Source organism: Typopeltis vanoorti, chromosome 8, assembly GCF_054136105.1.
Source record: "Typopeltis vanoorti isolate ZY-2024b chromosome 8, IOZ_Tvanoo_1.0, whole genome shotgun sequence".
Lineage (NCBI taxonomy): Eukaryota > Metazoa > Arthropoda > Arachnida > Uropygi > Thelyphonidae > Typopeltis > Typopeltis vanoorti.
This window is the reverse complement of record NC_143556.1, coordinates 3,899,755-3,913,991: the sequence shown is the minus strand read 5'-3', so window position 1 is coordinate 3,913,991 and position 14,237 is coordinate 3,899,755. Positions and strand designations below refer to the sequence as shown.

General features: G+C 35.7%; 1 protein-coding gene across 1 annotated transcript in view; it reads left to right on the top strand.

Annotated features, from left to right (window-relative positions):
• LOC150103688 (ras-related protein Rab-14-like) overlaps positions 1 to 13,910 on the top strand; it is a 204,360-nt gene extending 190,450 nt beyond the window's left edge. Inside the window, exon 9 of the mRNA XM_090396494.1 lies at positions 11,537 to 13,910. The gene's annotated coding sequence lies outside the window, so the exon portion shown is untranslated. The remainder of the gene's footprint in view (positions 1 to 11,536) is intronic.
• The last annotated feature ends 327 nt before the right edge of the window (positions 13,911 to 14,237 follow it).

Here is a 14,237-nt window from a genome sequence, read left to right as displayed (position 1 = left end):
CCCTTGCAAAAGCCATCTGATGCAACTTCTACTTACCTGCATTTCCACCTCTCTCATCCAGATCACACCATTGTTACAGCGCCCAAAGATGAAAGCCTCTTGGCATCACTCTTTTCCTTTAACTCCTGCATACATGAACAAAGGTAAATCGCCCTCCATCCATGGCAGCAACTGAGTGCTATGCCTCCTGTAGTCCTTCAACAAAAAGGACATAAGAGGAATTTACTAAAATAAAGAGCCAAAGGCTTCATTTTGGTGATGCAGAATTATATAAATTAAGTAGATATTAAATCCAACATCATTTCAAAGCCGAATATATAAACTATAAAAGTTTTGTGTGAAAATTGACCAGAGAGCTTGCTGGAATACACTCCGCCATACTACAAGTTACCTTAGCCGAACCTAATAGGAAATCACAAATGCTAAAAGCGCCTGTATATTGCCTTCTGTTGGTCGATTTTGATAGGTTTCACTAGTCTGACAGCTGTTTCAAACTCATTGGTTTTTGTCGGAGATTAGGCAGAAACTCTCGGTATTAGCGAACTTGAAGCGTCAGAGAGGTGTATTTTCCGTAAGCGAACTCTCGGTTGGTACATAAAATATTTACTAAAATAAAGAGCCAAAAGCTTAATTTCTGCGATGGAAAATTAAGTGGATATTAAATCCAACATTTCAAAGCCTAATACAGAAACTATAAAATTTTTGTGCAGAAACTATAAAAGTTTCCTGCAAAAATTGACCAGATAGCTTGCAGAAGGCACAAAAGAAGAATATTTGATAACCTGGACACTATAAAGTCTTCTGGTCCCAATCTCTACTATTATACTCAAATGTTGTGCTCCAGAGCTAACACCAGTCTTCTGTCATTTCTTCAATCTTCTATATTCAGCTGACACCTACCCCATCACATTGAAGCAAGAATATATTCAGCCCATTCCAAAAAATAGAGAGAAAAGTCCACTGTCCAACTGTCAAGCAATTGCCAATACTTCAGTCCTCTGTGAAATAATAAAGTTATCAATTGTTAACTTCTTCACTACCTAGAAGCTCACTAGTTAATGAGTGACCACCAGTATGGATTCTGCCAATCCAGATCCATGGCTGATCTCAGCCTACATTACTTACTACTGGACACATGCCAATGAAAGGTTGATAGAAATGAGCACTTGCATTTCACAGGCTTTCGACTGTGTTTAGCATCAAGGCCTGTTTTGCAAGCTGCCTTCCTTCAATCTATCTGTCACTTTGTAACTGGGTGGCCAGCTTGCTCTCTGGTTGTTCACTGCATGGTGGACAGCACCCCACTCTTTGTGCTTTGCCACTGATTCAGGAGTGTCTTAAGGCTCTATCACCTACCAGTGCCTCAGAGTTCTATCACTTTTACCCTCTTTCTCTTATATGTAAATGACCTACTCTCCATCACCATCATCAATCCTGTCCACAACTTAACTGATGATAGCCCATCCTACTCCTTTGACAAACTATTTAGTTCTCAGATGTTCTTAATATCAAGATCATCTGCAACTAGTGCCTTAAATACTGATCTCCATGTCACCAAAATGCAGTCCTGCCTTTTCTCTTGCACAAGGGATCTCAGCTTACCTTCACTTATCCCCAGTAATACACATACGCACACACACAAACCAACAGACAGTATTAGATGTCCCTCTCTCTAACATTTATCTACAATTCTATAACTGTAGGCATTCTTTTTTGCTCAAGAATCTATTTTACACCCACCTAGCTACTAACCCTATAAATCCAAAATCTGTTCTTCCTTAGACTACTGCTCACACGTTTAGGATTATGCACCTAAAACCTCCTTAAAAATTCTTGATGCTGTCCAGAAGAGGGCAATTTGGCTTGTAGATGACTCTTCTCTCACAGATTCACTGGCTGTTCACAGTCCAGTGAATTGTCACTGGCTGTTCACAGTCCAGTGAATTGGCAAAAATCATTCTTTCATTTACTGTTGAGTCTGTTTAAAATAAGAGCAGTAGCTTCCTAATTTCCCTTTTCAAGTATTACTGCAAACACATCGAACTTGCTTCTCTTCCTCATGTATTCCATCTACTTTGTCCTCTGGACATAGATGTGTTTTCCAACAACTTCACCCTCCAGCTCTTGAAGAAAAATATCAGTAGATTTCTTCTTTCTCAGTCATTATCTGCACATCATACACAGCACTGATGTGCTATTGGTTCTTGTATCTCTGATGTGTGGGATTAAAAAAAAAATCACCTCTACACCAGATAGTTGTAAACTCTGCTAAGTTACTAAAATTTGATCTTTGTGTAGGTCGTCCAGATACTGTGCTTAGTCTAAATCAGTGTTTTTCAAGCTGCAGATTGTGACTAGTTAGTGTTGTGAAGTCAGTTTAGTGGGTCACAACCATTCCCCCCCCCCTTTTTTTTTTTTAAGTTAAACAGCATATAAATATCAGTGGCTATTTCAGATTTTGTAGCTTTAACATGTTCACATTGGGTGATGTGAAGTCCTGCATATTTTGCTGTAGTGGGAATTTGCTTAATGATATATTATGTACCTTTCGCATTGAATGGGTGCAATTTTACAATGTTTTAAATATATGTGGCATACCAGTTTGAATGTTTCAGTTAAATTTTATTTGTAAACCTGCACTCAGTGATGACTGCATTATGAACAGATGTGATTATGTATTTTATGCATTTAAAAATTTGAAGTAGGTTGTTACTGCAATGTATTATGTAGTCAATTTGAAATAGGTTGTTAGTGTAGCATATTTAGTTAATTCGAATAAGTTGTTAGGACGATGCATTGAGTTAGAAACTGTTTGGCACTACTAGTAAACTTTGTTTTGCCTGTGTGACATATAGTCTGTGGGAAGGATGATGTTTTTCATCATGCAGGGTCATTTTCATTCCAGTTGTCTCCAGCTTACACTAACTGTCTCTATTGTATTTAGTGTCACAATAAAGCTACTCGTTTTTTCTTGCATCTGCGGTTAGTAAGAGGAAGTTTTTCATTATACAGGGGCATTTTCATTCCACTCTTCTGAAAGAATAGATGTAATATACACCTGCTCTTTCAGATGTATATTACAAAAATCTGGCCATGTATGGTATAATTTTTAGTGCTGTATTATATGTGTCATATTGTTATTAGTGCTGCTGGAAATTGTCATTTTTCATAATTTAGTTAATAATATTAGGTTAACTCATTGTAGTTTTTTTTTGTTTTATATGGGTGTGTGATTAACTGAGTTATTTAGTTTTTAAGAAAATATTGTAAATTTTGTTTAAATTAAACATTGTCAGTATGACACAAATGTGTGGTAGAGCAATAATAGCAAAAATGTCATTGTTGGGTGAACTGAATTTATGGGATTTTGTACAGTGCAGTGTGTGTGAGAGAGAGAAAAAGTGAGGGGGGGGATATTTGTTGCAAAAGTTCAAGGATTCATTGAAGGAAAGCAAAACTGATAAGTGAGTGTGTATTAAATGTTTCGAGAGTGAGTTCCAGTTGGATAGTGAGAGTGAAGCAAGTGTTAGTAGAGTAAACGATATCAGTGGTAGAATGGAAAATGTTTGTTGGAATTAATATTGAATGTGCAGCAGTGGAAATGCAGGACAACAAAATGGACCTAAATAAGGAAATAGCATGCTTGCATGTTATCCTTCAGAGGAAAAAGTGCAAGACCAAAAAATTACAGAAACAACTAGAGATTAGCAGGGCTGAGAAGGGAAAAAAAAAAAAACATGTGGTCTGAAGTAAGTAGGGAGAAAATTATGTATGGAGAATCTGTGATCAGAGGAGTACTTAATGAAAGTATAACAAAATCACATTTCCCTGGTACAAAAATTAATGATAATAGTCATGCCATCCGGATGCAGAAAGGCAAGGCAAAAGAAACTGATTGTCTTGGTTGTCACTAATGATCTGAGAGGTGAGAAGTATTTTATTAGGAAGGACTTGAAGGAATTGTTGGATAAAGCAAAAATGAAGAGTTAGGAGGTGAAGATTTAAGTCTCCTGCCATGCTATGATAGAAGCAAACTAAGGAGGAGGGCATTGATAGCAAAGGAATCAGTATGCAAGTTATGGAGCTCAAAGGAATGCTACAGTCACCAGAAGTATCAGAAACAAGAGGGAGGAGTTTTTGGCATTGGTTAGTGCAGTGCAACCTTGTGAAAAGTTTCAGGCATTAGTGAGACTGGCTAACAGTAGATATAGGTTACAAAGATAGAATGTGAAGGGTTTAGTATTTTCAAGGAAGATATAAGAGATGGGATATGTGTGTGCGAGGGGTACTGCTGATGATAGCAGATGAATTGCAGCCAAAAAGGATAGGAGATAGGCAGGAGTGAGAGTGGCTGCCCATTTGAAGCAGTCTAATGCGAGATCAAAGGATTATCTGGAAGACTTGCATCAGCAAATTAGTACAAGTACAGGTCTAGAGATAATTATGGGATCTTCACTTATGGAGATATAGATTGGAAGAAAGAAAATTGCATGCAGGAAGAAAATGGAATTTATACACCTAATTTACTTGTGGCAGCATGTGATAGAAGGGACTCGGGGTGCAAGAGTATGGGAGCTATCCATGACTAAGGTGGTCACATTGCCTTCAATTGGGGAAGTGACCATGCAATCTTAACTTGGATTATTGTAAAACATGAGGAATATTCTGTAAAGAAGGGGGGGGGTATATGTTGAACTACAAGGTAAGTGATTATGACAAGCTTAGAAGGAAGCTTGAATCTGTGTCATGGCATAAAACACTGCAAGAGGAGGGTGAGTACTGTACTGCATTGGGGATAGTTAAGGGGCATCTAGAGGAAGCACTATTAAATTATATACCTTTGATCGGGAGGTTAATCATGTAGCAATTACATAGATGATATCATTATGCATGAGCTGTAGAAAAAGAAAATGCTGTGCAGAGGAAATCCCAGAACTCTTTCATTACATGACAAGTAAGAGGAAGAATAACCCAAGGATATATCATCCAAGTGAGGTTAGTGCTGTGACATGTGAACAGAGACAGATGTGGGAACAGAGGTGGATGAATTGGAAGTTCTTAGAATATTGCAGAATCTCAATGTAAATATGGTTGTGGTATTAAATGGGATATCATCTTGTGTTTTATGAGAATGTGCAAGGCAACTGGCAATACCTCTGACTAGGCTCTTTAAGTCTCAGCTCTGGTAGAGTTTGAAGGGAGTGGAAAGAGGGCAGAAGGGAGGTTCTAAGATTGCAGTAGCAAATTATGGAACAATCCATATCTCAGGAGTGGATAAAGGTACTAGAAAAATTGGTCAGAATGAAAATTCAGTAACGGGTGGATGAGAATATGATACTCTGAGGTCAACATGGCTTGTGAGGGGTTGGTCATCCCTTAGTAATTGACTAATTTTTTTGTAATTAGAGTGACAGCTAAGTTGGGTAAAGGAAATGGCTAGGTGATGATTCTGCAGGCTTTTGCCAAAGATATTTTCAAATTTTTCAAAAACTATTTAGTGGATGCAATGTCTAAATGTATTCCACAGGTGAGAAGGTTAAATAAGGTAGGTGTGAGATGGATGAATAAAGAGATTAAGCATGCAATACAGAGAAAAGGGCATTGTGGAGGCAGCATAAGAGAAGTAGAAGTAACTAATTTCATGAGGTCAACAAAGACCAGGCAAGGAGGGTGACTTGGTTGGTGAGAGTAACTAAAGAGAGGTATGAACAGCAGTTAGCTAATGAAGCCAAAAAGAATCCGAGGAAGTTCTTTCGATGTAGCCAGCAAAAGAAAGAATGATTATGGAAGGATGACATTGATTGGAGGAAATGGTATAAAGACAGCTGTTGCAGAATGTGTGGTGGATATACTTAATGAGCAGTTCATAAAGATCTTTCAATCTTGTGAATGTGACTTCATGGAGAGATTGAGAGCAGTTGATGATGGGGAGGAGAGACTGACTGTAAGTGAGCAAGAGGTGTTTGGGGAGTTGAGTAAACTAGATATAAATAAGGCTGTGGGACTTGCTAATATATCACCACGTATTCTGAAGGAATGTGCCAGAGAGTTGACACCTGCCTTGACATATTTTTTTTAATATGATTCTTGCACTTGGTCAAGTTCCTAAAGAGTGGAAGGAGGGCAAGATTGTGCCACTTCATAAAGGAGGTGATTGAACTCAAGCATCAAACTATAGGCCTATCTCTGTGTCAGGTGTTGTGGTTAAGTTGTTGGAGAAGCTTGTGAGAACTAGGATCCAGAGTTGGGTTGACAACAATGGTATAATCTTTGATGGACAGCATGGATTTGCTAAAGGGAGGTCATGTTTTAGTAATCTACTTACTTATTACAATAAAGTGACTGCTTCCTTGGACAGAGGAGAAGAATACAGTAATATACTTGGATTTTGCAAAAGCTTTTGATAGAGTACCTCATGATAAATTGACAAACTAGAGCAGATGGGGTTGGATATTAGATTAGTGCATTGGATTGGAGACTGGCTATCTGATAGGTATCAACAAGTTGTGTATGGGGGTGCGATATCCAGGAAAAGGAAAGTCACTAGTGGAGTGCCTCAGGGGTCTGTTTTAAGATCATTGCTGTTTGACTTGTATATTAACGATATAGGTGAAGATTTGGATGGAGATATTCAGTTGTTTGCAGATGATGCAAAGTTGGGACAAACCATAAAGAGTAGTGAAGATGTTGTGGCCTTGCAAGAAGATTTGAATAAATTGAGTGATTGGGAAAGCAAATGGGGATGTGAGTTCAATGTTGCAAAATGTAAGGTTTTAAAATTTAGAAAACAAAGATCGGATGCAGAATTTATGCTTGGTGAGAATATATTGTTGGAAGCAGAGGAAATAAGAGATCTGGGGGTGATAGTGGATAAGGAGCTAAAATTTAGGGGACACATTGCCAAAATTGTGAAGACAACACAAAGACTTCTGGGAATGATGCGGAGGACACTGACGTGTAGAAGTAGGGAGATTCTTGTTCCATTGTATAAGGCTTTGATTAGGCTACACATGGACTATTGTGCCCAGATTTGGTCACTGGGTTTTCAGAAGGATGAAGAGATGTTGGAAAGTGTCCAAAGGCAACTGACTAAGGTAGTTTCTGACCTCTGGAATGTCGAGTATGAGGAAAGATTGAGAAGATGTAATTTGTAGAGTCTGGTGCAGAGAAGGAAGAGGGGAGATATGATAGAGACAAGTTGGTAAGGGGTTGTTATAAGATCAATGGTGGAGAAGTTCTACAGAGAATAGTGAGAGATCAGGTGAGAACCAGAGGTCATCCCTGGAAACTGTATAAAGAGGGTGTGAGTAGGGGAGTGAGAGGCAGGTTTTTTCCGTGCAGAGTTGTGAATGATTGGAATGCCTTGCCCGAGAGTGTGGTGTCTGCAAGGAGTTTGAGTGTGTTCTAGAACCACTATCAATTTTTTCAGGAAATTTGAATATTTCTTGAAAAAAATTTTCAGGAAATATTCAGTTCTTTGCTGATTATGCAAAATTTGGTAGATTAATAATTAAGGTGATGTGGAGAACTTGCGGTATGATGAGATGTGTGTGTGTGTGTGTGTGTGTGATAAAAGGACCTCCCAGATGAATCTTTGACTCCATGAGGTCTTGTTTAATAATAATAATAATAATATTTGACAGAATACCACTTGGAACTCTGTTATGCAAATTGAAAAAATGGGGATGGTTAGGTGGATAAGAGTGGCTGATAGACAGATATCAAAAAAGTAGTGTGTGGAGGAGCAGAATCTAGGCGAAAGTAGGTGACTAGTGGAGTGCCACAAGGTTCCGTTCTAGAACCACTATCAATTTTTTCAGGAAATTTGAATATTTCCTGAAAAAAACTTTCAGGAAATATTCAGTTCTTTGCTGATTATGCAAAATTTGGTAGATTAATAATTAAGGTGATGTGGAGAGCTTGCAGTAGGATGCAAATAGTTTGTCAGTATGGGCAAAAGGTAATGGGTATCAGTTTAATGTGGAGAAATGTCAAGCTATGCATTTTGGGATAAATTTATTACAAGTTGTGTAACACATTGATGGAACTGTACTCCAGGAAACAGGTGAAGCTGAGGATGGGAATTCTTCAACTCTCTGTCTGCAACAGAGAGTTGAAGTTTATACAGCATATTGCTAAGGTTGTCAAGGTAGTTCATAAGATTACTTCACTATCAAAGAACACACTAATAAGTAAAGATAAGAAAGTTGTTATTCCTCTTTATGAGGCCTTGATACATCCATGCTTGGATTACTATGCTCAGTGCTCATGTCTGGGCTCCTGAGATTTTTAGGGATGTGGAAGTGGTGAAGAGAATTCAGAGATGAATGACCAAGATGGTGAGTAGTCAGTGAAATGTGCCCTATGAGGATAGATTGAGGGTGCATGACTTGTAGAAGTTGGTTGATAGGCAAAAAAAAGAGGGGGATATGATAGAAACATTTAATCACTTGAAGGGTTTTATAAGATTCATGTAAGGGAAATGTTTCAACACTTGACTAGAGAGGGCAGAACAAGGTGTCATCCCTGAAAGTTGAGTAAAAGTGTGGTTAGTAGAGGTGTGAGGATTAGATTTTTCACTTGGCGAGTTGTGAATGAATAAAATGAGTTGCCAGAGTCAGATGTGAGCACCTTGTCTGTTAATGGGTTCACGGAGAGGGGTATGATAGATTGTGTGGACAGTTTGGGTCTTCCACGACGATTATTTGGGTTTCTCGAAGGTGCCTGTACAATACTAATAAAATCTGTTTATTAATTTTTATGGCTATTTTGCCTATTTTTGGTTAGGAGTACCCATTTTATGTCATTGGCTTTTTACTCAATTTTTAGGGCATTATTGATGTTTTAAAGATATAGGTATATGACGAATATAACGAAGGAATAATTTTTGACATACCTTTGTAGGATGTTCCTGGTTGTCATCTTATTGGGCAACATCTACCGATATTACTGAAGTATCACTGAAAGGAGGGGGGGGGGAATTGGAAATGTGGAGATAGAGAGATGTGGGAGAATTGCGAGTAAGACACAATGTATATAAAATTTAAAACCTGGGTTTTAAGGGTGAGTGGTGAATTCTTTGGAAAGGTGAAAGATAGAAATTTTTTGTGGAAAGGAAAAGGATAGAATTTGATGAAACAAGATTAGGAGTGGGAGTAATGGGATGTGAGCCGTTTCAACTGAGTGTCATCTTCTGAGCTTGTGGGGGGAAAGTGGAGGGTTTGTCTTGTCGGCTTGGTGTTTTTTGTCTTGGGTGTATCTTTGTTGTTTTCTATTGGTCAGCATCGTGATCTCATTTTTATGTTTTGGAGTTTCCAACTCTCAAAGTGGAGGTAATTTCTGATATGTGTTGGTTTGTGGAATATTTTTGAGGCTATTTTGTTGTTTGTTTTAAGATGTTAGTAAACTATAGGGGAAGTGAATGTTTATTAAGTTTTTATCACATTTTATGGCTATTGTTTCTGATATTCTAAGCATTGTTTCATTGTCTTGTTTGTCTATTATTATAGCCTTGTCAAGTTGCCAGGTATGTTTCTGTTCAAGGGCATGAACTGCTATTTCTGTCTTCCCTGTACTCTGTATTCTATTTTTCTTTTTGATGTTGCTTTTTTTTGTGTTTAAATGTTCTGGAATAGGGATGTTACAGTCACGGAAGTGTTCTTGTAATCTACCCATAAAGACTATATGGTAGAACTTGTGTAGGTGATATCACATTTTTTTTGGCAAGGAAATTTGTAGACTACATTGTGGTGTTCTAATATTGGAACTTTGGAAATTTCCTCTGTTCTACTGAAATCCAATCTTCCACAAACATCTCTTTAGCTGAAATGAAGGTGTTACATTCCTTAAGATGCAACATTCATCTCATTATTACTAAGTCTGACAAGAGGAACCCTAAAAAGAAATAAAAATAATAAAAAGAAAAATCTCTCTTTTTATTACAGGATTGATCAACATACCAAGAACTGGATTACAATCCCACTAACAGACAACTCAGAAAACTCTTTACTAGATGAAGTTGTAGGCCTCAATGGAGAGACACCATAGAAAAACTTTTTTTTTGCTAGAACCCCTGTGTTCTGTGGTTTACCCTAAGATGCATAAGACATTTCTCTTTGTCCAATTGTCGACTGCATAGACTTACCGAATAGCCAGATATTTAGTACACCTATTGATAGTTCAGATTGGCAATGCCCATTCTGGTTTTTTTTTAGATAAAGTGAAAAATGTTTCCCTACAACAACTGATCTAATGGTTAGTTTGTTATAGAATCTCTCTTCATTAATGTACCTCTTGAGGATACATGACATCTACTTTCAGAAACATTTCCACAGGATATAGTGAAATTATTTGACTTCATTATGTGCTCTGGATATTTTTATTTGTAAAAATAAGTTTTACAGTCAAGTTGAAAGACCTGGAATGGGATAACTTTTATTTAGAACATTTAGAAGACATCCTTTTCTTTACACCCTCAGCTTTCATTTTGGATTCTTATAAAGATATTTTTGCTATTTGGCCCCATAATGAAGATATATTGCAAATTTTATATATATATATATATATATATATATATATATAATATAAACAATATACATCCATGAATTAAATTTACTAAGGAAATGGAAATAAATTGTTCTTTTCAGATATTCGACGACTCTGCTCATCATTATGTGAATTAATTACTTCTGTTTATTTTGAAAGCCTGCTTTCACTGGTTCGCTACGTTCAACAGCAGTTGCCTCGCCATTCATCACAGAAGATGAATTACAAAAACTTTATTGTGATGTGCTCTCACTATTTATTCTACACCTTATCTATTACAGCAGGGAACCTTAAACATCAAACAATATATGAAACTCAGTGGTTTCTGAGAAAGGACCATGCAACAGATTTTTAATTCCTATAATCCTAGCTCAATTAGCAAGGAAACAGTACATGGAGTTCCAATCCCATACATTTCTGCCATCTCATAACCCATTTCGAATTCTTAAGAAATACAATTTAGTGGCTACTTTTCTTCATATCAACATATCAGCATGGTTTCCATCTCTTCAAGAAAAATGGTCCCTCTAGCTCTCCCTGGTGTACCAAGTTCCATGTGACTGTCATCATCCTTAGTTTGGAAAAACTGGATGCTCTGTACAAAATATAATACAAGAACACCAGTCTTATATTAGCAACAGTAAATCTGGCTTGACACAGCACGGAATAGATGCATAGAATATAGATCACAACATCTTATGGTCTGGAACATGCTTACTTCATCGATGTCAATATAAATTTGAACACTTTCAAATTTATATCAAAAGTGCAGGCATGCACAATTTGATACAAGTATATTATTTTCCATTGAGTCAATTTAACTTTGAAATATTGCAAATAATCAAGTAATTTATTTAGTTATATTGTCTGTTAATTTTCTTTAAACATCATTAAGTAATAAAACATGTAAGTTTAAATACCAGAATTAAATTGAAAAGTGTTTTGTAAACTGATTTTAATTTTTATTTGTTATTTGAAATACTTGTTTCAGATTGCAAACTTAAGCACTCTAAGAGGAAGAGCCCTATGACAAAGTCTTTAAATCAATCTTGCCACCACTCTGATTCTCCACTGTCTTCATATGTGGACTACCATGGGGACAAACTACTCTTTGTTTTAAATTTGGTGCTGTCTTTCTTGATGCTGCTTTCATAGGTGATCACTTGGGATAGTTAAAATGAACATTGTACACTGAATTAAATTTAAATATACATGTAGTCTTATAATGATAAACTTGATGATTAACATATATTACAGAAGCCTTCTTTCACACCCTGTGGAGTGTTATTTATTCTAGAACAACTGAAATGTAAGTTTCCAGTGTGTGTTTGAATACTTTCTGTAAAGAAAAGTATACTTCTATGCAGCAGTTCTTGTATGATTCCTACCAGTTCTAACTTCCAGCAATTTCAACTCTAATGTACTATTTGCATGTGTGGATATGCTCGCCCTCATCGAGTGTCTTCATTTATATTTTGTTACTTTAATCTACGTTAGCAAATACTTGAAGACATTTTTCTGAGCAAATATTTGAAGCTTTTTTTTTTTTGTTTATTTGAATGTAATTAAAAAGCTTCTAATTGTAATGTACTTCTAAAATTGGGATTCAAGTTGATTGTTTTGTTTAATTGATATTATCTTTAAAGCACTACAAATATTTTGAATTAGTGCATTTATTGTTCTAAAATTATTTTGAACACTTAGAGGATCTGCTTATCAGAGGTCAATGAATTTAAACTTATTTTTATGTATCTGCAAGATGCAAGAAGTATTTTATGACTATGGGTTCACAGTATTTTTTTTTATTGTACTTACATGGCATAGTGATTGTGCATAAATCTCAGAAAATAATATTTTGATACTTCCCTTACTATTGCATGTTTTTTCTCTCATCTACTAGAAATGTATAAATTTTTTTTTTTTTTCCGTATAGAAATACAGACATAATCCATTTCCCCAATGGCTCACATGAAAACATAAATGCTCAGAAAGATTTAAGCATTTTTGCTGTTTATATTAAAGAATGAAGGATTTTGTACCGACTAAAATATTCTGTTTGATATAATGGGAGGGAAATCTCCATAGCTGGATATGAATCATCGTTGTACAATATGTAAATGTTGCGGTGCATAAATGAGCTTTCACCAGGGCTACGCTTTTCATGAGTCATATCCTGAGATCACCATTGCTTCAGTAAATAGAATTGCTCTGTAATTAATGTTGCTGCATTAAATTAGATTTTATAGTTGATTGTGACATGTATATTTGGATAAATAGAGAATGTTCACCAAAGATAACTAGCTAATTGTGAATGTACAGTTTAGACCTTAATGTGTTTGTGATTTATGTGCTCTTCATGTTCTCTGTGGAATGTAACTGTCATTATGAAACCTTCCAAAAATATATTGATTATTCTGATTTTTCTTAAGACAAATTCAAAGTTTAAGTATTAGAATTATTTAAAAATGTAGTATTGACACTTATTTTTGTTATTGCACATATTCACAACAGTCAAATGATTAACAGCTAATCTCTGATCACCATGGTTGTTAAATTTTCATGGTTCACACTTTATTATTTCAATTAAATCTTGGCATGCTTTTTCACTTCATAAATGCTTGATTCATTCAGATATGACAATGAACTAAACTGCTGTAAATTTAGTAAATGCTGTAAATTTTTGCCCAGTTCTGTTTTATTGCTCCATCTCAAACTCACACTTCAAATAATGTGGCATTGTTAATGCCTATAGTTAAGCTGAGAAACCGTCACTAAATTTGCCAATTTGTAATTTGGAGCTTCCGAATGGCAACAGTTTCGTAGTTGGGAAAATTCAAGTTGAAAATTTTAAATTCCACAATCATTTTGTATTAAGTGTGTAAAATTTATTAAAAAATGTGTATCTTACGCTATAAATTGTAAAACTGTTGTCAGTGTCCAAGAATTGCCACAAAAAAATTAAATTTTAAACTCTTGAGAGTAACTCTAATATACTGATGAATGTCGGTTGTGTTCATGCTTAAAAGTATATCATGGTAAACTTAATTTTATATCAGTATGATATAAAAGAGGCTATCCTCCTTAGTAATTGTATTTGCCTTTTTGAGTCATTGTTTTCACTTCATTTCTGTATATAAGAATTTCTGATGTAACATTTAGTGAGATTATGTTTTGTGTTCTACCTTGTCGCCATATTTTTAGTTATACTGTGTGGGCTGCATTCTCTTTGAAATGGGTTTTAGTTTTCTTGTTGTCAAATGGCATAAGCTTGAAAAGATCCTACTACAGTAACTAGTGACTGTTTCTTAGATGTAGCTTTCATACATTGAAAAACATAAATAAAGCCAAACTGTTATAACAGGTGAGTGATATGTTGTTTGCAGTTGTAATAATTTCAGCATAGTTTGTGATATTTTTACTTTTGGCATAATTATTGAGATGGCAGAAAGGAGCTAATTTTTAATAGTAATCACAGCTGGAAGAAAGCTTCTGCGCTTGCCCATCTATCTTAAATTTATAATGTTCATGGGATAATTCATTCAAAAGTAAATTTACTTTGAAAATTTTTCTGCTTTGTTATCGAAAAAATTTAATGCAGAAGAAATTATCTTCTTTTAATCATATACCAAGTGTAAGTAAACCAATTTTGTGCATCAGGTATATTCACAATTAGAGTACTTGTGTGTGTGGTG